The sequence below is a fragment of the Schistocerca serialis genome, chromosome 10 (assembly GCF_023864345.2).
Source record: "Schistocerca serialis cubense isolate TAMUIC-IGC-003099 chromosome 10, iqSchSeri2.2, whole genome shotgun sequence".
Taxonomy (NCBI): domain Eukaryota; kingdom Metazoa; phylum Arthropoda; class Insecta; order Orthoptera; family Acrididae; genus Schistocerca; species Schistocerca serialis.
This window is the reverse complement of record NC_064647.1, coordinates 105,635,380-105,658,194: the sequence shown is the minus strand read 5'-3', so window position 1 is coordinate 105,658,194 and position 22,815 is coordinate 105,635,380.

Sequence of the window (22,815 nt, the reverse complement as noted above, 5' to 3'; positions counted from 1 at the left end):
TCCATTTTTTATGACCAAGAAACAAAACTAACTAGCAGATACGGCCCAATTAAACAGTCCCCAACAACACCGACCCACACATTAACGAAGAACCGCACTTGATGAGCGCTAGTAACTGTGGCATGTGGGTTATCCTCATTCCAAACATGCGAATTGTGCATGTTGAAGACTCCATCACCCCCGAACGTTGCCTCAGCGGTAAACAACACAGAGGGTGGAAATGTAGGATGCATTTCACACTGTTCCAGGTACCACTGCGAAACTGTGCTCTGGATGGATAATCAACTGGTTCCTGGTTGTGGACACGCTGTAAGTGAAGTGGACGTAACAATTTGTGGGCCAGTTTTCCCCAGGAGGACTGTTCTTGCATTCGTCCCCATGTTACGTGCAATTGCACGAGTGTTGATTATAGGATCCCGTTCCACATGCTGCAAGACGGCTTCCTCAAATTGCAGCGCTCTTACCGTGCGACGGCGTCCCTGTCCAGGTAATCTGCTAAATGACCCGGTCTCACACAGACGTTGGTACACAGCAGCAAAGGTCGTATGATGCGCGATACGGCGATTAGGATATTGTTGTCGATAAACCCGCAGTGCAGCTCGTCCGTTGTGGTGCGCTACGTAGTACACACTAATCGTATCAGTGTACTCACTCCAGGTGTCTCGCTTCATTAGTAAACAGAGACAATGCACTACTACACTGGTGGACAGCAGTTACCTACAACTGAAGAGCGTAATACGCCCTGTAACAACTGAAGATCGTAATACGGCCTCTAACAGCTGAAGAGCGTAATACGGCCTCCACCGGTTTAAATAATCCTCATAGGAAAAAATGACATTAGGGAAAAATATTTGTTTTGATTTCCCCTACAACCTCCCAGAGTTTGTCGGTTTAAATACTTTTCACCCTGTATGTACTAAATTTGGTTGAAACTGCTCCAGCGTCTTAGGATGAGCTTTTGTACCGGTAGCTTTGCCCACCCGCATATGCACATGTCAAACATATTTCAGAATTGTTTAACATATTTCATACGTATTAGTACCTATTTCACCTATATTTCTAGCGAATTTCGCGCTGAACTTGCGTTTTGACGAAGCTCAATGTTTGTGACGTCCTGTCTCCTGTACCATGACCTCCTTTCTGCGTAATTTTGTGGTCTTGAATTAATTTAGTTATTCCGTATAAGTCAGAACAGATTGCTACGTGCGATTTGAAATACGGGCGCAGGCGACAGTCGCAAACTACAGCGATGATAATGTATATAAGAAGGGTAGAAGGACGGATCCTCAAAATTACAGACGAATATTCTTAACATCGGTTTGTTGCAGGATTCTCATACATATTCTCAGTTCGAATATAATGAATTTCCTTGACACAGAGAAGTTGCTGTCCATGTATCAGCACGGCTTTATAAAGCATCGCTACTGCGAAACGCAACCCGCCCTTTTTTCACATGATATCTTGCGAACCATGAATGAAGGGTATCAGATGGATGCCATATTCGTTGACTTCCGGAAAGCGTTTGACTCGGTGCCCCACTGCAGACTCCTAACTAAGGAACGATTGTTTCCCAAATATGTGAGTGGCTCGAAGACTTCTTAAGAAATAGAACCCAGTACGTTGTCCTCGATGGTAAGTGTTCGTCGGAGGTGAGGGTATCATCTGGACTGCCCCACGTAAGTGTGGTAGGTCCGCTGTTGTTTTCTATCTGGATAAGTGATCTTTTGGATAGGGTGGATAGCAATGTGCGGCTGTTTGCTGATGATGCTGTGGTGTACGGGAAGGTGTCGTCGTTGAGTGACTGTAGGAGGATACAAGATGACTTGGACAGGATTTGTGATTGATGTAAGGAATGGCAGCTAACTCTAAACATAGATAAACGTAAATTAATGCAGATGAATAGGGAAAAGAATTCCGTAATATTTGAATACTCCATTAGTAGTGTAGCGCTTGACACAGTCACGTCGATTAAATATTTGGGCGTAATACTGCAGAGCGATATGAAGTGGGACAAGCATGTAATGGCAGTTGTGGGGAAGGCGGGTAGTCGTCTTCGGTTCATTGGTAGAATTTTGGGAAGATGTGGTTCATCTATAAAGGAGACCGCTTATAAAACACTAATACGATCTATTCTTGAGTACTGCTCGAGCGTTTGGGATCCCTGTCAGGTCGGATTGAGGGAGGACACAGAAGCAATTCAGAGGCGGGCTGCTGGATTTTTTACTGGTAGCTTTGATCATCACACGAGTGTTACGGAAATGCTTCAGGAACTCGGGTGGGAGTCTCTAGAGGAAAGGAGGCGTCCTTTTCGTGATTCGCTACTGAGGAAATTTAGAGAATCAGCATTTGAGGCTGACCGCAGTACAATTTTACTGCCGCCAACTTATATTTCGCGGAAAGACCACAAAGATAAGAGAGATTAGGACTCGTACAGAGGCATACAGGCAGTCATTTTTCCCTCGTTCTGTTTGGGAGTGGAACAGGGAGAGAAGATGTTAGTTGTGGTACGAGGTACCCTCCGCCACGCGCCGTATGGTGGATTGCGGCGTATGTATGTAGATGCAGATGTAACGTAGCAGTTCAAATTCTGCGTATTGTTTTTGGGAACGCCACTTATATTTTGAGCGCGAGTAAACGCGTCTTAAATGTATGTAGCGTGACTTAATCTCAATAGGCAGGCAAAAAGTTATTTATTATTAACGGAAATGTTACGCTATCTTTCAAGGAATGACAACGTAACGTAACCTGCAACTAACCCAGCGATAATACAGAGCATGAAATGATTTCAGAATGAGATATTCACTCTGCAGCGGAGTGTGCGCTGATATGAAACTTCCTGGCAGATTAAAACTGTGTGCCCGACCGAGACTCGAACTCGGGACCTTTGCTTTTCGCGGGCAAGTGCTCTACCAACTGAGCTACCGAAGCACGACTCACGCCCGGTACTCACAGCTTTACTTCTGCCAGTTCCTCGTCTCCTACCGTCCAAACTTTACAGAAGCTCTCCTGCGAACCTTGCAGAACTAGCTTCGGTAGCTCAGTTGGTAGAGCACTTGCCCGCGAAAGGCAAAGGTCCCGAGTTCGAGTCTCGGTCGGGCACACAGTTTTAATCTGCCAGGAAGTTTCATATCAGCGCACACTCCGCTGCAGAGTGAATATCTCATTCTGGAAACATCCCCCAGGCTGTGGCTAAGCCATGTCTCCGCAATATCCTTCCTTTCAGGAGTGCTAGTTCTGCAAGGTTCGCAGGAGAGCTTCTGTAAAGTTTGGAAGGTAGGAGACGAGGTACTGGCAGAAGTAAAGCTGTGAGTACCGGGCGTGAGTCGTGCTTCGGTAGCTCAGTTGGTAGAGCACTTGCCCGCGAAAGGCAAAGGTCCCGAGTTCGAGTCTCGGTCGGGCACACAGTTTTAATCTGCCAGGAAGTTTCATGAAATGATTTCTTTTCCCAGCAAATTAATCTAATTTTGCACAGAAAGGAAGAATAGTACAAACAGCTGCGTATTATTAAGATAATTACAAAGAATTTCTTTGCAATTATCTCTTTAAGAGATGAATTAACTCTTAATCCTTTTTTAATTAACTGAAAATATTTTAAATCGGAAGTGAAGCCTTACCTAAGCCTTGCGTGTTAAATTTCTGAATAAGTTTCGTAATCAACAATATTAACAAACTTTAATACTCAAAACTGACTGTAAGAGTTCACAAAAGCGGTTAGAATTTTCCTTCGCGAGTGAAGCTCGCAAACACTGAAATATTTTTTTTGTACACGTTATGGCGGACTCGGCGCCACCGAAACAGTCGAAGACAGTCGACAGCAATATTATTAATATCTTTAAATAAATTTCACTTGGAGGGAGAGGTATTGTTGAAAGGAAACATAAGAAACTTTCAATTAAGTATATATTGTAATCTTAAAGTACAGAAAGCGAATTATACTTGGACCCACAGGCGAGAAGAACAAACAGGCGAAAAATAGAGAACAAACAGGGCAGAGCAACGTGGCCTTGAAGTTCCATGCTTTCATGAAACGTATTGGAATGCAGTATTTTATAATGGAAAGTGTTTCCAACATTTGTCACAAAATATTATCAGACTCAACAAAACGACTTATACAGTTACAGATATTACTTTCTTAGCCGGTCGTGGTGGCCGAGAAGGAAGCCCCTTATCCATGCTCCTGTTCGTTATATCGCTGGAACCTTTCTTGAGACAGCTACAGCACAGGCTGACAGGCATTACCATTCAAGGTACAAAGACCGTGGTAGGTGCTTACGCGGACGATGTAGGCGTAATCATCAGAGACCAAACAGATGTGACACAACTAGAGATGATACTTGCAACGTACTGCTCCGCATCAGGTGCGAGGGTAAATGAAAATAAAAATAAATTTCTAAATATAAAGCGGCTTGCTAACTTGCGCATTGAGTGGGCGAACCATGTTAATGAACACAGTCAGTTTTCAGCATTAAAGTTTGTTAATATTGTTGATTACGAAACTTTTAAAAATGATAGCAATAAATTGGTGGGAGGTGGCAAGAAAAATCAAAGGAGCTTTGATTGAAAACTGTCAATGTAGCATAGACCAGTTCCAGAGAATACTGTTTATCAACACGTATGTTTTATCCAAGGCCTACTACATAGCACAGGTTCTCCCCATTCCATCAATGGTGGCGAAGACGATCATGTCCACCTTAGCAAAGTTCTTGTGGAAAGGGGAATTGTTTCGAGTGCCGGTGAAGACAGCAGTTTTGGATCCAAGCAATGGAGGAATGGGTCTAACCGACATCAAGTCTAAAGCGATGGCATTGTATGTCAAACGAACATGGAGCATAATGTGTAATGATCCAGGGTGCATTACAGCAAAACTATACGATATTGTCAGGCCAGAAAGTGTAGAGCCGTTGATAAATATACAAAAAATAGGTTTTAAGCTGAAACACATCAGGGAGTATTATCTCGAACTAAGTTATCTCAGCAAAAAGTTTTTAAACTCCAAAAACGTTACAGCAAAGGCGATTTTAGCTGAAAGACGGAAACCTGAAAGGAAAAATAACATAGAAACTAAATATGCTGGAATAGCATGGAATGTGGTCTGGAAAAACATCAGTAGTGATGTTCTTTCGTCTGACGCGAGAACAGCGTGGTACAAGGTAGTCAATAACATCATCAGTACTAATGAGCGTCTCTTTGCCATCGGTTTAAGTGACACAAACCTCTGCAGCAAATGCAACCTCGTTGATAGTGTGCCTCATCGTTACATTTGTGGAGATCGGTGGAGGTCGGATTATCAACTGGAGGTGGACCAGGGAGAAAATTGCTCAAATAACAAGAACTTCAGCAAACAATGTACCGACTAACACTTTCTTCAGACCAGAGGAAAGTTACTACCCTCAGGCAAAAAATAACGCAGTGATTTGGTTAATGGGCAAATATACAAGTTATGTTTTTAACAATATTGGGAGCAATTAACATATTGAATACAAGATGTATGTGGAAAATGAATTCGAGAAAATACTTAAATATCAGAATCACAATAAGAAATATGGTAACATGCTCCGAATTGTCTTCAACCGAATGGGTATAGGTTAGGAACTGGATTCCTAATAGAGAGGGAATTGGTTGGGTCACGTTCCCGACCCTAACCTCACCTGCAAGTCACACATGAAAAATAAATCAGCAGTACAGCAGATACAAGAATATGGCGAGAAACATCTGGTGTCTGATATAAAGGAAGATCTTGAACTCCCTATAGATGCGTTTAGAAGGCTGGAACTGACAAAAACAACAAGGCAGTGAAATATTTTGCGATGTCGCCGTTCGGGACTTCTCTTCTGTCCACGTAGTTTACCCTGGAAGGAACACACATCAAGGATTTACTGAATGATTAATTTGGGTCTGGTAAATGACGATGAGGAGCCTCAGGCTGCAGAAGAAGAAAATGTGCCATGCTGGACTGCCGCCAGTTGAAGGTGACAGTGAAGGTGCTAAACTATGCTACTACTAAAGACTCAGTCTTTGAATGCTGTAATTTATGACTGCAATTATCTGTCACCTTATTTACATCATTTCATTGTAGCCATTTTTGTTACTGTTTTTGGTGAATAAAAAAAATAATGGTTTAAAAAAAGCGGTTCTAGGTGCTTCAGTCCGGAACTGCGTGACTGCTACGGTCGCAGGTTCGAATTCTGCCTCAGGCATGGATGTGTGTGATGTCCTTAGGCTAGTTAGGTTTAAGTAGGTGTAAGTCTAGGGGACTGATGACCTTAGATGTTAAGTCCCATAGTCCTCAGAGCCTTTTTTTTTTACTTTCTTATTTTGCATTACCTTCATATCAGTTCAGTAAATTGCGTCACACATTGGATAGGCTTCCACGTCATGCCACACTACTGAACTAAGTACATTCAGTGATATGTGTGAATAATGCTGTCTGCAAAACAGTTAGTTGTAAAGAAGTATTAAAATGTCATGCTTCACACGGCGGTTTTACTGCATAAACAGCGAAAATGTAATAAGCTAGAAACTTTCTTCAGTTCATTATTTTTCGGAGGTCGTCAGCGAGAAAAAGGTTCGTAAACGTTTGACATTATGTGTAAAGGTTGCTAGAAGTCTCTTAAGTGTTCTCTTTCTCAAATACTGAATGACGAGAGTATGGTTATTCGCGCCTCATGAGCCACCCCGCTTTTTCGCCGCCATCCCAACGCCTTTGGTAGGTATGTGGTTCTTACCCTCACAGCCATTCTTTCCACACAATGATAAGTGTACCAAGTTCAGCTTAGGAGGAGATGGAGAATGTCTATAAATACATATACACATACAAGGGCTACTCGGAAAGTAAGGAAGTATCGGTTGCGAAATGGAAATCCCTTTGAAAATAAAAAATGTTTTATTTGCAATATGGCTGTGTGCGCCGCCATATTGGCGGGTGACCTTGAACGAGTTTCGCTCGGCCGCCGCTAGAGCTCGGAGGATCGCGCTATAGTTTTAACTAAGTGCGATCCGCTGCAAAGGGGTCTTTTCCGGCCGCCATTGCGGTTTATCGTGGCGCTACTTCCTGCCGCGCCCAGTTTGGCCGTGCTTATCAGTACGTGCTTCCGCTATACAGGCAGCTGCACACTCATTCGACTCGAAGCAGCCGCACAGAGCACACAGCCATGCCGTACAGGAGAAGATATACAAGAAGATCAAGAATGTCTTGAAAAGGAACTAAAAAATGTTGTAATTTAATCTCAAAGATACAAGAAGAAAATTTGTTTGACTGTCATACCAGAGGAATGCTCTAAAAAACTTTTTCATCATTGTGAGACAAAGGACTAATTTCGAGGTTCTTTTATTACTTCAAGTATTAACTACCTTTTTTGTTCTGGTGTGCTGGCGTAAAGACGTACTGTATAGTTTCAGGTCTATGTGTGTGTTAAATGAAGGTGTTAAATGATGAAAAATGTGTTTTTATAATTTCTGGCAAGATCAAGCCAAATCCCATACCAATGGAGTAAAAATTATTCTGTTAATCCGAGAAGGCGAATTTTAGATGGAGGCAACGATCTTTACGACGGCATTGCTCAACAATAGAGGTACGTGATTGTGCTCACTACTTTCCTTTGGTGGCCGCTGAGATTAATTTCGATGTGATTTTGCCGAGACATTCAGAACCTGCAATCTTCCTTTTCGTATAAAAATAGGAGTCCGATTGAAAAAGAAATATTCTTAAATTTAAATAATTGCAATTCTTTTACCCAGGCCACGGGGAATGATAGAAAGTACGTGCCTCTACCCTGATTGTACGTTCGCAATCTCCGAGTGTGTAATTATTTTACACAAAAAAAATGAAGATAGATCTTTCTCATCAGATCGCAACCACTCGTACGCGAATGTACGTAACCTCTGAATGTGTCTAGTCAATCGTGCGCATTGTTCTAAAGCTTTTCTGTTAATATTCTGTGGATTGCATCTCCGCAATTAATTTTTGTTCATGCCGCAAATCGCATTTCACACGAAGTATTTATTACGCAAGTTTCAGGCTCCATTTAATGTCAAAAAATTCCGAAGTACGGCTGACTAAGCAAACCGCTACAATAATTTCATATCTCTACAACTACAATAACAAAAAACAATAAAAAACAAAAAAAATAACAGAGAGAGGGTACGTTACAGTCTTCCAACTACTTATCAGCATAGTCGCCGCTGCGACTTAAACATCTGTCGTAGCGTTGTGCCAACTTTCCACTACCTTCGCCATAGAAGACAGCCTCCTGTGATTTCTACGCTGAGCTGCATCTCGTTGTCTGTGACAGAATGCTGTCTTCATAGCCAGCTCTTTACCTGAGATGAGCATCACAGAGTCCAGGCTGTATGGTGGGTGACGAAATGCTTCCAATCGAAAATGCTGCAGGGGCGTGCTTATTGCCCCTGCAGTATGCCGCCAAAAACTGTTCTAAGAAGGAATTTCACGACCGTTAATCTGTACATTGAGCAAGCAGTAAGGGAAACAAAAGAAAAATTCGAAGTAGGTATTAAAATCCATGGAGAAGAAATAAAAACTTTGAGGTTCGCCGATGACATTGTAATTCTGTCACAGACAGCAAAGGACTTGGAAGAGCAGTTGAACGGAATGGATAGTGTCTTGAAAGGCGGATATAAGATGAACATCGACAAAAGCAAAACGAGGATAATGGAATGTAGTAAAATCAAGTCCGGTGATGCTGAGGAAATTACATTAGGAAATGAGACACTTAAAGTAGTAAAGGAGTTTTGCTATTTGGGGAGCAAAATAACTGATGGTGGTCGAAGTAGAGAGGATACAAAATGTAGACTGGCAATGGCAAGGAAAGCCTTTCTGAAGAAGAGAAATTTGTTAACATCGAGTATAGATTTAAGTGTCAGGAAGTCGTTTTGGAAAGTATTTGTATGGAGTGTGGCCATGTATGGAAGTGAAACATGGACGATAAATAGTTTGGACAAGAAGAGAATAGAAGCTTTCGAAATGTGGTGCTACAGAAGAGTTCTGAAGATTAGATGGGTAGATCACATAACTAATGAGGAGGTATTGAATAGGATTGGGGAGAAGAGAAGTTTATGGTACAACTTGACTAGAAGAAGGAATCGGTTGGTAGGACATGTTCTGAGGCATCAAGGGATCACCAATTTAGTACTGGAGGGCAGGGTGGAGGGTAAAAATAGTAGAGGGAGACCAAGAGATGAATACACGAAGCAGATTCAGAAGGATGTAGGTTGCAGTAGGTACTGGGAGGTGATGAATCTTAAACAGGATAGAGTAGCATGGAGAGCTGCATCAAACCAGTCTCAGGACTTAAGACCATAGCAACAACAACAACAATACGTTACGTGGGGCTGCATGAAATCAAGCAAAAACTCCCGGCAGGCATCCATACCTTGTGGGAGATAATGTTTTCTAGGCATCTTCACGAGCTCAGATATGACGCTGTCTAAGGACCTAATAGACACACTGCTTACATCTATGCGAAGCTTCGTCGTATTTTCACTGTGGTTTCCATTTCGCGACCGGTCGCTGATTTTAATAGGCTGGCACAGAAAAACAATGATAGAGAAAAATTACTTTTATTTATGAAAACTACATACTTCGCCATTTTGGATTATTTGTTTTTATATCTGCTAAATGACGTCCTTCATTGTTAACACATTGACGAAGTCTATCCCAAAAGTTCTCCATACATCTTCGTGTCCTGGAATGGGTGCCACTTCTTGGATAATGGCCTCTTTAAGTGCTTGCAGTGCTGTGAGGCGATGTTTGTACACTAGAGCCTTTAAGTGTCCCCAAAGAAAAAAAATCACAAGGCGATAAATCAGGTGACCTTGAGGGCCATGCGATGTCTCCTCGAAGAGAGACAAGATGACCAGGAGCCAACTCGCGCAACATTTCCATAGAACGCCGAGAGGTGTGGGGTCTTGCTCCGTCTTGCTGGAACCACATTTCTTGATCTTTATTATCTGCAATACACTGGTGTAGCGTGGGTTGGAGGTTGGTTGGTTGGTTGGTTTGTGGGATTAAAGAGACCAGACTGCCATGGTCATCGGTCCCTTGTTCCAAAACTTAAAAACACCCACACAGAGTAAAAACGGATAATGTAGACAACAGACGACACAGGACAAGACAGACTCAGACAGAGAACAGACAAAACGAATTAAAATCACACAGAGTGTGACAGTGGTTGGCCGACCATACAGACAAAAAAGGAAAATCCAACCACCGAAAGAAAAAACACACTAAAAACTCTGACTAAAATTGTGGGCCAAAGGCCAGAATCAATACAAAAAGACAAACACTTAGATTGAGTGATAAAAGCCCCCTGCCCGAATAAAACGCAAAACTAAGCCTGCCATAGCACTGCCATCAGTTAAAAGGGCAGGGAGTGTATCAGGCACCGCTTGAGCACAGTTAAAAGTGGACAGGTCAACAAAATGTGGACCACTGTCAAAGCCGAGCCGCAGCGACATAGAGGGGGTCCTCACGGCGCAATAAGCGGCCGTGCGTCAGCCGTGTGTGCCCAATGCGCAGCTGGCAGAGGACAACAGATTCCTTGCGAGAGACTCGCAAGGAGGAGCGCCACACAGTCGTCGTCTCCTTGATAGCACGGAGTTTATTGGGCGTGGTCAGATCGCGCCATTCAGCGTCCCAAAGCGCGAAAACTTTACGGCGTAAGACAGCTCGCAAATCAGTCTCCGGGAGGCCAATGTCGAGAGATGGTTTACTGGTGGCCTCTTTCGCCAGGCGGTCAACATTTTCAGTGCCGGGTATCCCAACATGGCCTGGGGTCCACACAAATACCACAGAGCGGCCGCAACGGGCATGAGCATGGAGGGACTCCTAGATAGCGAACACCAGACGAGAGCGAGGGAAACACTGGTCGATAGCTCGTAAACTGCTCAGGGAGTCGCTACAGATAACGAAGGACTCACCTGAGCAGGAGCAGATATACTCTAGGACACGAGAGATGGCGACCAGCAGTGAGCATTTAGATGCCGCCAACACATCTGTTTAAGCTGCCGAATATGAGGCAGCCAAGTCAACCGGGCATCAAAAACCACTCCCAAAAACCTATGAGTCTCCACCACAGCAAGAGGTTCGCCGGCAAGATAAAGCCGCGTCTCAGGGTGAACAGTGCGTCGCCGGCAGAAATGCATAACGCAGGTCTTGGCTCCCGAAAACTGGAACCCATGAGCTACAGCCCAAGACTGCGCCTTGCGAATAGCGCCCTGCAGCTGACGTTCAGCAGCTGCAATGCCAATAGAGCTATAGTAGAGGCAGAAGTCGGCAGCATATAATGACGTTGAGACAGACGTTCCCACCGCCGCACTTGACGCACTTAACGGTTTGAATTAAGCGTTACCGTGTGGCCAAGTTCTTCGAAAAAATACGGTCCCCACACAAAACATTCAGCAATGGCACAGCAAACTGTCACACGAGGGCTGTGTAGGATTTTCTGCACCCCAGCAGCGGAAATTCTGATTGTTTAGAGTTTCTTATTAGTGGAAATGGGCCTCACCCGAAGAAATAAAGGGGGTTGGGTTGGGTTGATTTGGGGGGGGGGCGGAGGGGGGGGGGGAAGAGACCAAACAACGAGGTCATCGGTCTCATCAGATTAGGGAGGGATGAGAAAGGAAGTCGGCCGTGCCCTTTCAGAGGAACCATCCCGGCATTTGCCTGGAGCGATTTAGGGAAATCACGGAAAACCTAAATCAGGATGGCAGGACGCGGGATTGAACCGTCGTCCTCCCGAATGCGAGTGCAGTGTGCTAGCCACTAGAAATAAAGCGCCAGGTGAAATGTTTTAAAGAATTTCCTCACACGCAGCTCTGCCAGTTTCATATGAAGTTCTCTATGAAGAATTCTTCTTACACTCCTATCAGATAGTCCCAGGGCAGCTGCATGTTTAAACGCTGAACCCATAGGTGATTGTTGCACAGACACTCTCACACGTGCCACATATTCTGGCATTGTTGCAGTCCGAGGACGGCTAGTAGGTTTTCTTTTCAATGCTGAACCTGTCTTTCTAAAGTTTGACACCACAGCTGAATAGTTTTTCTATCCGGGACATTATCATGTCGGCCAAGTTCGAATCGTTTCCGAAACGCTCACAGAAACACCGTTACGAATAAATTCCTCCACAACAAACGCACGATGTTCACCAAGCCACGGCATGGCGCACACTCAAAATGGCATGTACACTGTTTCCAAACAAAACACACTCCACATCAGTATCCTCACTACAACTCGAACACCGGTTACGTCAAATGTGGGGGTTTTCATTGCGGGACCCTGTACGAGGGGTGTTCATTAAGTAACGCAACACAGTATTTTCCGGAAGTAGGTTAGTTTTATTCAGGATCATATTATTCTCCACTGTTATCGCTACAAAACTCTATTCTTCAACATAATAATCGTTCAGAGTGGCGGTCTTAAGTCACCTTAGTGGGAGGGTCTTAATGCCCACGTGGTCCTACTCTACTGGACGACGTGAGAAACAACCCACATTTCATCGCACGTGACGATGTTCGACAAAAAATTGCCATGATCAGCCTCGAAACACTCAATCCACTCCGCACATAGTCCTTTGTTGTTCTTTACGGTCTGCTGTTAGGTGGCGAGGAACGCAGCAAGCAAACACTTTTGAGTACTCCAAACGATGGGCTAGTGTGTGTAGCGTCTCCTGGCCAGTCGTCATAAAAAGCGTGTGATAGAATTTTTTCCGTGTGTGTAAGACCAGTTAACATGTATCGATATAGTGCCACGCACGTGGCGAAAAAGAAATAATTTAAACACGAATAAACATGACCAAGTGAAACAATAAAGCAAGACTGTGTAAACATTTCACGAATGTATTATGTGTGTATGTAGAGCATTCATACTTATTTGACGTTTTATGCATTTTTTAACTTTGAATCCCTGACATATTGTTATCTTGTTAAATGAATTAGTGATTATGATCTGTGCCTCAGATAAAAAGGACAATTCAGTACATGTATAAATAGTAAAAAGCATTGTAGTAATCGCTCTGTTCTCTTTGGGTTTCGTCACGCGTTACACTTGCGTGTTAAGCAAATGTATGCGCTAGCCGTGAGTCTTTTGTTCATGAAGCTTGAGATCCGCCATTAGGCGAGTTGTTGTAAAAAAGTGTGTAAAATTAATGTATTTTTGTTTGAATATACAGAGTTTGAGCAAATATGTTTTTAAAATAATTTGTAAAGTTGCTAGCCATTCGTCCCGTAAATAATTTAGACATTTTCAGCATTTAATTAAGCGGAAGCCGCTGTACCAATCTGCGAGGGCAACGGCCGCAGACGCGGCACATTTAAAAAATATTTATTTCAGGCATCGCAGTCGCCTCGCCGGTAAAGCGAGGTAACATAATAATATTTAACATTTTCTTACAGTTTCCAGCAGTGCCGGCAGACTATATCATTTGGAAGATGCTGTGCGACATGTTCTATGCGGCAGCAAAAAATATAACGAATAACTGTGTTACGACTTTATCATTTTCACATTTTGGTGGCAAGGTCTGCTCTGTGAAACTAAAGCAATATTTTACATTTTTTCCCTGAAATTAAGAGAACGCGGGCTAGCCGCGCTCCTATTCTAATTAACAGTATTCAAAAATCCACTGCATAACGTAAACAACATTCAGTGCTGTAACGATCATTTGAATTTCATTACTGACTTTTCTTGATACGATGCAAGGTAGTGAGTTCAGATACAGTTTTCTTTCCTTCTTGATTACGTTACAGTAGCAAGTGAATGTTCCCTACATGATTATCAAATGGTTCAAATGGCTCTGAGCACTATGGGACTTAACAGCTATGGTCATCAGTCCCCTAGAACTTAGAACTACTTAAACCTAACTAACCTAAGGACAGCACACAACACCCAGTCATCACGAGGCAGAGAAAATTCGTGACCCCGCCGGGAATCGAACCCGGGAACCCGGGCGTGGGAAGCGAGAACGCTACCGCACGACCACGAGCTGCGGACTACATGATTATCCAGAGCAGATGTGGAAAAGCAATAACTTGATCCACGGTGTGCCACAGTTATGATAAAAGTGTTTATTCCCTCTCCCACTCCATGTCTGAAATTAACATATGTGTGCTCGTGTGACTCATACAGCCAAAGTGAAATATTTATTCAGCATTACTCAAAGTACTTGCTTTTGTGAAGGAAGAATTACTAAGTAAAGACAGTGTAATAACATTAAATCAAAACCATAGCAGCTTGTTACAAACATTATTGTGTACTGCCATCAGCTCTCAGTTTCAGTTTTATATCAGTCTGAACATTGCAAATCCAAACTTTAACATCGTAAAGCGAAGTTACTAGTTACCATATACCAACTTACTTGCTGCTACACATATATAATCATATCTAAATAAATAAAACCACAAGCCGAATAAAATTAACTCCAGTGGTAAAAAAAGTGAGAGGTGGAGTAAGGGAAACGGAATATGTGTCAGCAATACCACCAGAGAAGTCCATTTCATCAGCGGGGTGGTTGATTATGATCCACCGATCACCTCGATTGAGAGTGTCCGCACGTTCCAGGAGTCACAGCTGTGTGCGGCCGACCAAGCACACGGGAGGTCGGATATGTTTCACGACCTTGCGACGATGTCAGACGCCTTGCCCAGTGACTCACCGTGCTTATGTTCACTGCCAGGTCGCCCCAGATATTATGCGACTCCCTATGAATACATGGCTGCAGAACGAATTCCTTCTATTCCCGAGTCTGAATAGAACCATGGAAGGACGTCCTTTTGGCACCATTTATAATATAAAAAACAGAATCGCCTAAGGAACTGAACACCATAACAAAATGTAGGACGTATAAACCGACCCAATATTTTCCCTCCAAAGTGACTATTCGGGACCACGAGTCCCTTACGCCGAAATACTTCAGAAAGTATCCCTATACAAGCTCCGAAAGCTTGTCAGTGGGGCTCTGGCTCACCCTGCAGTTGTACATGTTTGTTATACTGTGGTCTTCAGCCCGAAGACTAGTTTGATGCAGCTCTCCAAGCTAATCTATCCTGTGCAAGCTTCTTCACCTCGTAGTAACTACCGCAACCTACATCCCTCTGAATATGCTTAGTGTACTCATCTCTTGGTCTCCCTCTACCATTTTTACCCTCCACGCTTCCCTCCAGTCCTAAATTGGTGATCCCTTGATGATGCCTCAGAACATGTCCTATCAATCGATCCCTTTTTACAGTAAGTTGTGCCACAAATTACTCTTCTTCCCAATTCTATTCAGTACCTCCTCATTAGTTATGTGACCTACCCATCTAATCTTCAGCATTCTTCTGTGGCATCACACTTCGAAAGCTTCTATTTTCTTCCTGTCTAAACTGTTGATCGTCCATGTTTCACTTCCATACATGGCTGCAGTCAGAAAAGACTTCCAGATACTTAAATCTACATTCAATGTTAGCAAATTTCTCTTCTGCAGAAACGCTCTCCTTGCCATCGCCAGTCTACATTTCATATCCCCTCTACTGTCCGCCCCTGGTAGCTGAGTGGTCAGCACGACGGAATGTCATACCCAACGGCCCGGGTTCGATGCCCGGCTGGGTCGGAGATTTTCTCCACTCAGGGACTGGGTGTTGTGTTGTCCTAATCATCATCATTTCATCCCCATCGAATCGAAAGTCGCGGCAGTGGCGTCAACTCGAACGGTCTATTCGACGGGAGGCCCTAGCCACACGGCATTTCCATTTATATCCTCTCTACTCCGACCATCGTCTGTTATTTTGCTGCCCAAATAGCAAAACTCTACTACTTTAAGCGTCTCATTTGTTAATCCGGTTTCCTCAGCATCATCTGATTTGATTCGACTACATTCCATTATCCCCGTTTTGCTTTTGTTGATGTTCATCTTATATCCTCCTTTCAAGATGCTGTCCATTCTGTCAACTGCACTTCCAAGTCCTTCGCTGTCTGACAGAATTAGAATCTTATCAGGAAACCTCAAGTTTCTTGTTTCTTCTCCCTGGATTTTATTTCCCACTCCAAATTTTTCTTTTGTTTCTTTTACTGCTTGTGCAATGTACAGATTGAATAGCATCGGGGATAGGCTACCTCCCTTGTAAGTTGGCTGTTCAGGGTTTTATGTGGGTAACGCCACGTAGCGCTCTGTATGAAAATCACTGACTGCGCTGTGTGCAGTCTGTGGCTGGTTAGACTCATTGTTGGAATATTCGCTATTGTAGTGTTGGGCAGTTGTATGTGAACAGCGCGTAGCGTTGCATAGTTGGAGGTGAGTCGCCAGCAGTGGCGGATGTGGGGAGAGAGATGTCAGAGGTTTGAGAACGTACGATCTGGACGTGTGTCCACCAGAAAAAGGAAATTTGTAAAGATGGATGTCATGAATTGATAGATATATTCCGTTATAACTACTGATAGTCTTGGGAGAGCCAGCCATGATAAAACTCTTCCATCTGGTGAGTAAGATGTATGAGACAGGCGAAATACTATGAGACGGCAAGAAGAATATAATAATTCCAATTCCAAAGTCAGCACGTGCTGAACTATCAGTTTAACAACATTAATTAAGGTAAATACATTGCTTGTTCTCTATCAAAATCTTTAATTTGTTAACTATGCCTATCAGCAGTTAGTGCCTTCAGTAGCTAGAATCTTTTATTTAGCTGGCAGTATTGGCGCTCGCTGTATTGCAGTAGTTCGAGTAACGAAGATTTTTGTGAGGTAAGGGATTCATGAAAGGTATAGGTTATTGTTAGCCAGGGCCATTCTTTTGTAGGGATTTTTGAAAGTCAGATTGCGTTGCGCTAAAAATATTGTGTGTCAGTTTAGTGATGATTAGAATAAGTAAAGAGAGAAATGTCTGAGTACGTTCAGTTTTGCTGAGCTGTTTGAAAATCAAATAACGTAGAAGTTTACCAGAACTTACTTACTTTACTTTACTTTACACGTGGCTAAGGCCTTATCGACCATACACCTGCTCTACGAGCCTCTTCCAATTATTTCTATCCAGGGAAATTGTTGTCCAATCAGAGTTGATGCCCATCCTAGCTGCATCTTCCCGGATATTCTCCATCCACCTAATTCGAGGTCTTCCTCTTCTTCTCTTTCCTTCTAATTTCTTAGTGGATGCTATTTTGGGTAGTCTGTTCTCCGGCATCCTTGCTACATGACCAGCACAGTTCAGTCTTCTCTTCTTTAACATTTCCACAATGGTACTATGTTTGTACAGCTCCCGTAGTTCTTCATTTTTCCTTATCCTCCACTCCATGACATTTTCATCGAAGATTGGTCCAAATATTTTTCTTAGTATTTTTCTTTCAAATATCAACAGTTTTTCTTCATCTTTTTTCCTGAATGTAATAGCTTCACATCCATATAATGCTACTGGTACAATAGTTGACTGATAAAAACGGATTTTGAATTCAGTACTAAGTGATCTCATCCTTAAAATTTTGATACAGCTGTAAAAAGTTCTATTAGCTGCTGCTAGACGGGCGTCTATTTCTATTTCTGCTCTATTGTCTCTGCTAAAAAGACTCCCTAAGTACTTGAAGTGGTCAACTGCCTTGAAAGTGAGACCATTTACGGTCAGTGGTGTATTCTTTTGGAGTTTTTTACTTATGACTAGATATTCTGTCTTTTCTTCATTCACATGAAGTCCAGCTTTCTCAGCTATTTTGTAATAATTTTGCATCATCCTGATTAATTCAGCTTTTGAAGTGCTTATTAAGGCTACATCATCTGCATAAGCAAGTCTAGTAATGTTCTGTCTCTGCAGTTGGATCCCTTGTGGATTAGTTTTGGTGAATTCTCTATCAATCTTCTCTAAGATAATATTAAATAGAATAGGTGAGATGGCATCCCCTTGTCTCAGTCCAGTGTACACCTTAAAATTTTCAGTTTCTCCTGCAGGTGTCTTAACTTTGCATATGGTTTCTTCCAAACACATTTTAACTAATTTGATTAATTTTAATGGTATTTCAAATTCTTTCATGGTGTTTAAGAGTGTCTGTCGGTGTATGCTATCATAGGCCTTCTTGAAGTCTATAAATAGAATATGGATACCTACACTAAATTCCCATGCCTTCTCATTTATTTGTCTCAATGTGAATAAGTGATCCAAAGTGGATCTGTTAGTGTGGAAACCACATTGGTAGTCCCCAATCAGTTCTTCGGTTATGGGAATCAGTCTGTGTAGTATACACATCGACAAAATTTTATACGTGACATCGAGTAGGGCAATTCCTCTGTAGTTATCACAGACAAGGGGATCATTCTTCTTAAAGATGGGGCATATAATTGCAGTTTTCCAATCGGCCGGTATGTTTTCTGTCTCCCAAATTGTTTCAATTAAGGAATGTAGTTCTATTTCCAATTGTGGTCCTCCATTTTTTAAAAGCTCAGCATATACTTGGTCTTCCCCACAGGCCTTGTTGTTCTTTAATTTCTTTATTGTTTGTCTTATTTCATTTACTGATGGTGTGGTGACTTGTATATCAACTGTATCTGGTTCTTCAAATGTAAAGTAATATTGTGGATCATTGCAGTTGAGCAGCTGTGTAAAGTATGTCTTCATGTTTCTTGTATGTCATTCTTGTTTGTAAGTATTTTCCCATTATGGTCCTTTATAAACTGTTCCCTTTTAGTGAATTTTCCCAAGGACTTTTTTATATTCCGGTACATCTGCCTTGCTCTGTGATGCTTGAAATCATCCTCCGCTTCTCTTACCATGTTGTTGTAGTGTTTTCTCTTCTCTTGTCTTAGAGTTCGTTGTGTTTCCTTGCGGATTTTATAGTATCTCTCCTTTAGTGTAATATTGTCCATGTCTTGTAACCATGCCTTCCTCGCATTTTGCCTCTCCAGTACTCTTTCTTGGCACTTTATATTTAACCAGATTTTGTTAGTTCGTTTTCTTTTACCTATAGTTTTGGAAGCTACATCTTGAATACTGTTTCTGAGGTGTCTCCATCTACTTTCCACGTCTTGCTGGTCACTATGTGTCAGTCTAGATTCCGATAGGTTAATTTCCATTTCTTTCCTAAAGTTTTCTTTTATTTTTTCTTCTGCCAGATTTTCTACATCGTACCTTTTAATTTCAACCCTATTTGTACTTTGTTTCTTTTTTAGCTTTATTTTCATTTGAGATATGATTAACATATGATCTGTCTCACAATCTGCTCCCCTAAAAGTTCTAACGTCTTTAATACTGTTTTGAAATCGTCTTTGGATGGCGACATGGTCAATCTGGTTCACTACTTTTCCATCTGGTGATATCCATGTCCCTAAATGAATGCGTTTGTGTTGGAATTTTGTGCTGCTTAATGTGAGACCATTTGCCATTGCAAAGTTTATGAGTCGCACACCATTTTTATCATGTAAGCTGTAATTCCCAATGGTTGGTTTGTAGATTTCTTCTTTTCCTACTTTGGCATTAAAGTCTCCTAACACTATTGTTACATTATGTCTACTTATTGAATTATATGTCTGTTCCAGTTGACTATAAAATTCTTCTTTCACGTCATCTTCCTTATCTTCTGTGGGTGCATGAACATTTATAAATGTAATATCAAACCACTGAGCCTGAATTGTAATCTGTGATATTCGGTTATTAATTGATTTGAATTCCTTTATTGTGTCAATTGCTGTTTTATGAACGTAAAAGCCCGTTCCAAATTCATGGCGCTGACCGCAGTCTCCATACATTATTGTCCCGTCTCCTATTTTCATTGATCCCGTTCCCTGCCATCTTATTTCTTGGAGCGCTACCAGTTGTACCTTGTATTTTCCTAGTTCGTTTATTAGTATTTGTGCGCTTCCTGGGCGGTATAGACTTCTGACATTCCACGAACCAAAAGAGAAATCCTTGTAACTTTGCCAATTTCTGTTCCAGTAAATTCTGTCCTGTTTCCGAGGCATACCTTGAGTGTCCTGACCGGCCATTGTTTTACATGAGTGGGTTGGTAGCCCTCTGCACAACCCCCAACCTGGAGGACCAGGAGTCTTGATTTTGGGGTACTCTACCCCTAGGGATTTGCCTTCACCATGGCTTAACGAGTCTTCCCTACCCGTGCTAGTTTTGGTCCATCCCGGGTATTTTATTTCCCCGGTACCCCCCATATCTGGAGAGCATTCCCCAATCCGCCACCCGGGGAGGCGCCCGATGGGGGACTAGCAACCCCACACTGGAGTTTACCAGAACAGTCATTCATAATTTTTCAAAGGGGACGTTTCACCCTGTCTCACTCCCTTCCCAACCACTGATTCACTTTCGTGCCACTCGACTCTTATAACGGCCACCTGGTTTCTATAGAAATTGTAAATAGCCTTTCGCTCCCTGTATTTTACCCCTCCCACCTTCAGAATTTGAAAGAGAGTATAGCCGGCCGGTGTGGCCGTTCGGTTAAAGGCGCTTCAGTCTGGAATCGCGTGACCGCTACGGTCGCAGGTTCGAATCCTGCCTCGGGCATGGATGTGTGTGCTGTCCTTAAGTTAGTTAGGTTTAATTAGTTCTAAGTTCTAGGCGACTGATGACCTCAGAAGTTGAGTCGCATAGTGCTCAGAGCCATTTGAACCATTTTTTGAAAGAGAGTATTCAACAAAAGCAAAACGAGGATAATGGAATGTAGTCGAATTAAGTGGGGTGATGCTGAGGGAATTAGATTAGGAAATGAGACACTTAAAGTAGTAAAGGAGTTTTGCTATTTGGGGAGCAAAATAACTGATGATGGTCGAAGTAGAGAGGATATAAAATGTAGACTGGCAATAGCAAGGAAAGCGTTTCTGAAGAAGAGAAATTTGTTAACATCGAGTATAGATTTAAGTGTCAGGAAGTCATTTCTGAAAGTATTTGTATGGAGTGTAGCCATGTATGGAAGTGAAACATGGACGATAAATAGTTTGGACAAGAAGAGAATAGAAGCTTTCGAAATGTGGTGCTACAGAAAATGCTGAAGATTAGATGCGTAGATCACATAACTAATGAGGAAGTATTGAATAGGATTGGGGACAAGAGAAGTTTGTGGCACAACTTGACTAGAAGAAGGGATCGGTTGGTAGGAAATATGTTGAGGCATCAAGGGATCACCAATTTAGTATCGGAGGGCAGCGTGGAGGGTAAAAAACGTAGAGGGAAATCAAGAGATGAATACACTAAACAGATTCAGAAGGATGTAGGTTGCGGTAGATACTGGGAGATGAAGAAGCTTGCACAGGATAGAGTAGCATGGAGAGCTGCATCAAACCAGTCTCAGGACTGAAGACCACAACAACAACAACATATTCCAGTTAACGTTGTCAAAAGATTTGTCTAAGTCTACAAATGTTAGAAACGTAGGCTTGTCTTTCCTTAACCTTTTTTCTAAGATAAGTCGTAGGGTCAGTATCGCCCCACGTGTTCCTATTATTCTACACAATACAAACTTATCTTCCCCCAAGGTCGGCTTCTACCAGCGTTTCCATTCGTCTGTATTTAATTCGTGTGAGTATTTTGCAGCAGGGCTTATGAAACTGATAGTTCAGCACGTGCTGACTTTGGAATTGGACTTATTATATTCTTCTTGCCGTCTCAGAGTATTTCGCCTGTCTCATACATCTTACTCACCAGATGGAAGAGTTTTGTCATGGCTGGCTCTCCCAAGGGTACAGTAGTTCTAACGGAATAATGTCTACTCTCGGGGTCTTGTTTCGATTTTGGCCTTTCAATGCTGATGGATATTTTGAATAGGAAAGGAGTAGATTGGAAAGAGAGACGACTGATACAGAATCTATATTTACACCAGAATGTAAGGATAAGGATTGCAAATGAAATGTCAGAAGGAAGCAGCATTGGACGAGGTGTTAGACAAGGTTGTTGCCTTTCCCCACTGTTGTTTAACTTATACCTTGAAGAGATTATTGCGATAAGTTTAGATGGGGAAGGAGGAATATGTATTGGTGGAAAGAGAATAGAATGTATAAGATTTGCTGATGACATGGTATTAGTGGCAGAAAGTGAGCGGACAGTGAATAACATGCTCAAAGATCTGAATGAAGCTTGTGTGGAATATGGGATGCAAATAAACACAGCAAAAACAAAGAGTATGGTCATCAGTACAAGACGCAGACTGTCCAATATTAAAATAGGACAATGTACCATTAGCCAAGTAAGTGAATTTAAATATCTCGGAAGCACAATAACTGAAGACTTGAGATGTCACCAGGAGGTGAAAAATCGAATTGCCATAGCGAAGGAGGCATTCAACAGAAATAGGGGACTGACTCTTACGTGGCAAATTAGATAAAGGACTAAGGAAAAGGTTTGGCAAATGTCTTGTGGCACTATATGGGGCAGAAACATAGACGTTGAGACGAGAGGATGAAAAAAGGTTAGAAGCATTTGAGATGTGGTGTGGATGTGGAGGAGAATGGAGAGAATAAGCTGGATGGAAAGAGTGAGTAATGAAAAGGTACTGGAAAGGGTTGGTGAGAGAAGATGTCTGCTGAAGGTTGTAAGAGAAAGGAAAAAGAACTGGTTGGGACATTGATTGAGAACGGAGTGCTTGCTAGTAGATGCTTTGGAAGGACTGGTTTGTGGGAGAAGACTGAGAGGAAGAAGTAGATACAACATGATAGACGACATAAAGGGAAGAGGAAATAATGCAGACCTGAAGAGGATGGCAGAAGACCGGACAGCCTGGAGAACTACCATGTGAAAACTTGCCTTAAGGCAGAACACTGATGATGATGATGATGCTCTGTTGCACAAAAGGTTAACCACTCCTTCTCAAACTACCATCGCTGTCTTTTCCTGAAACTTAAGCATCACT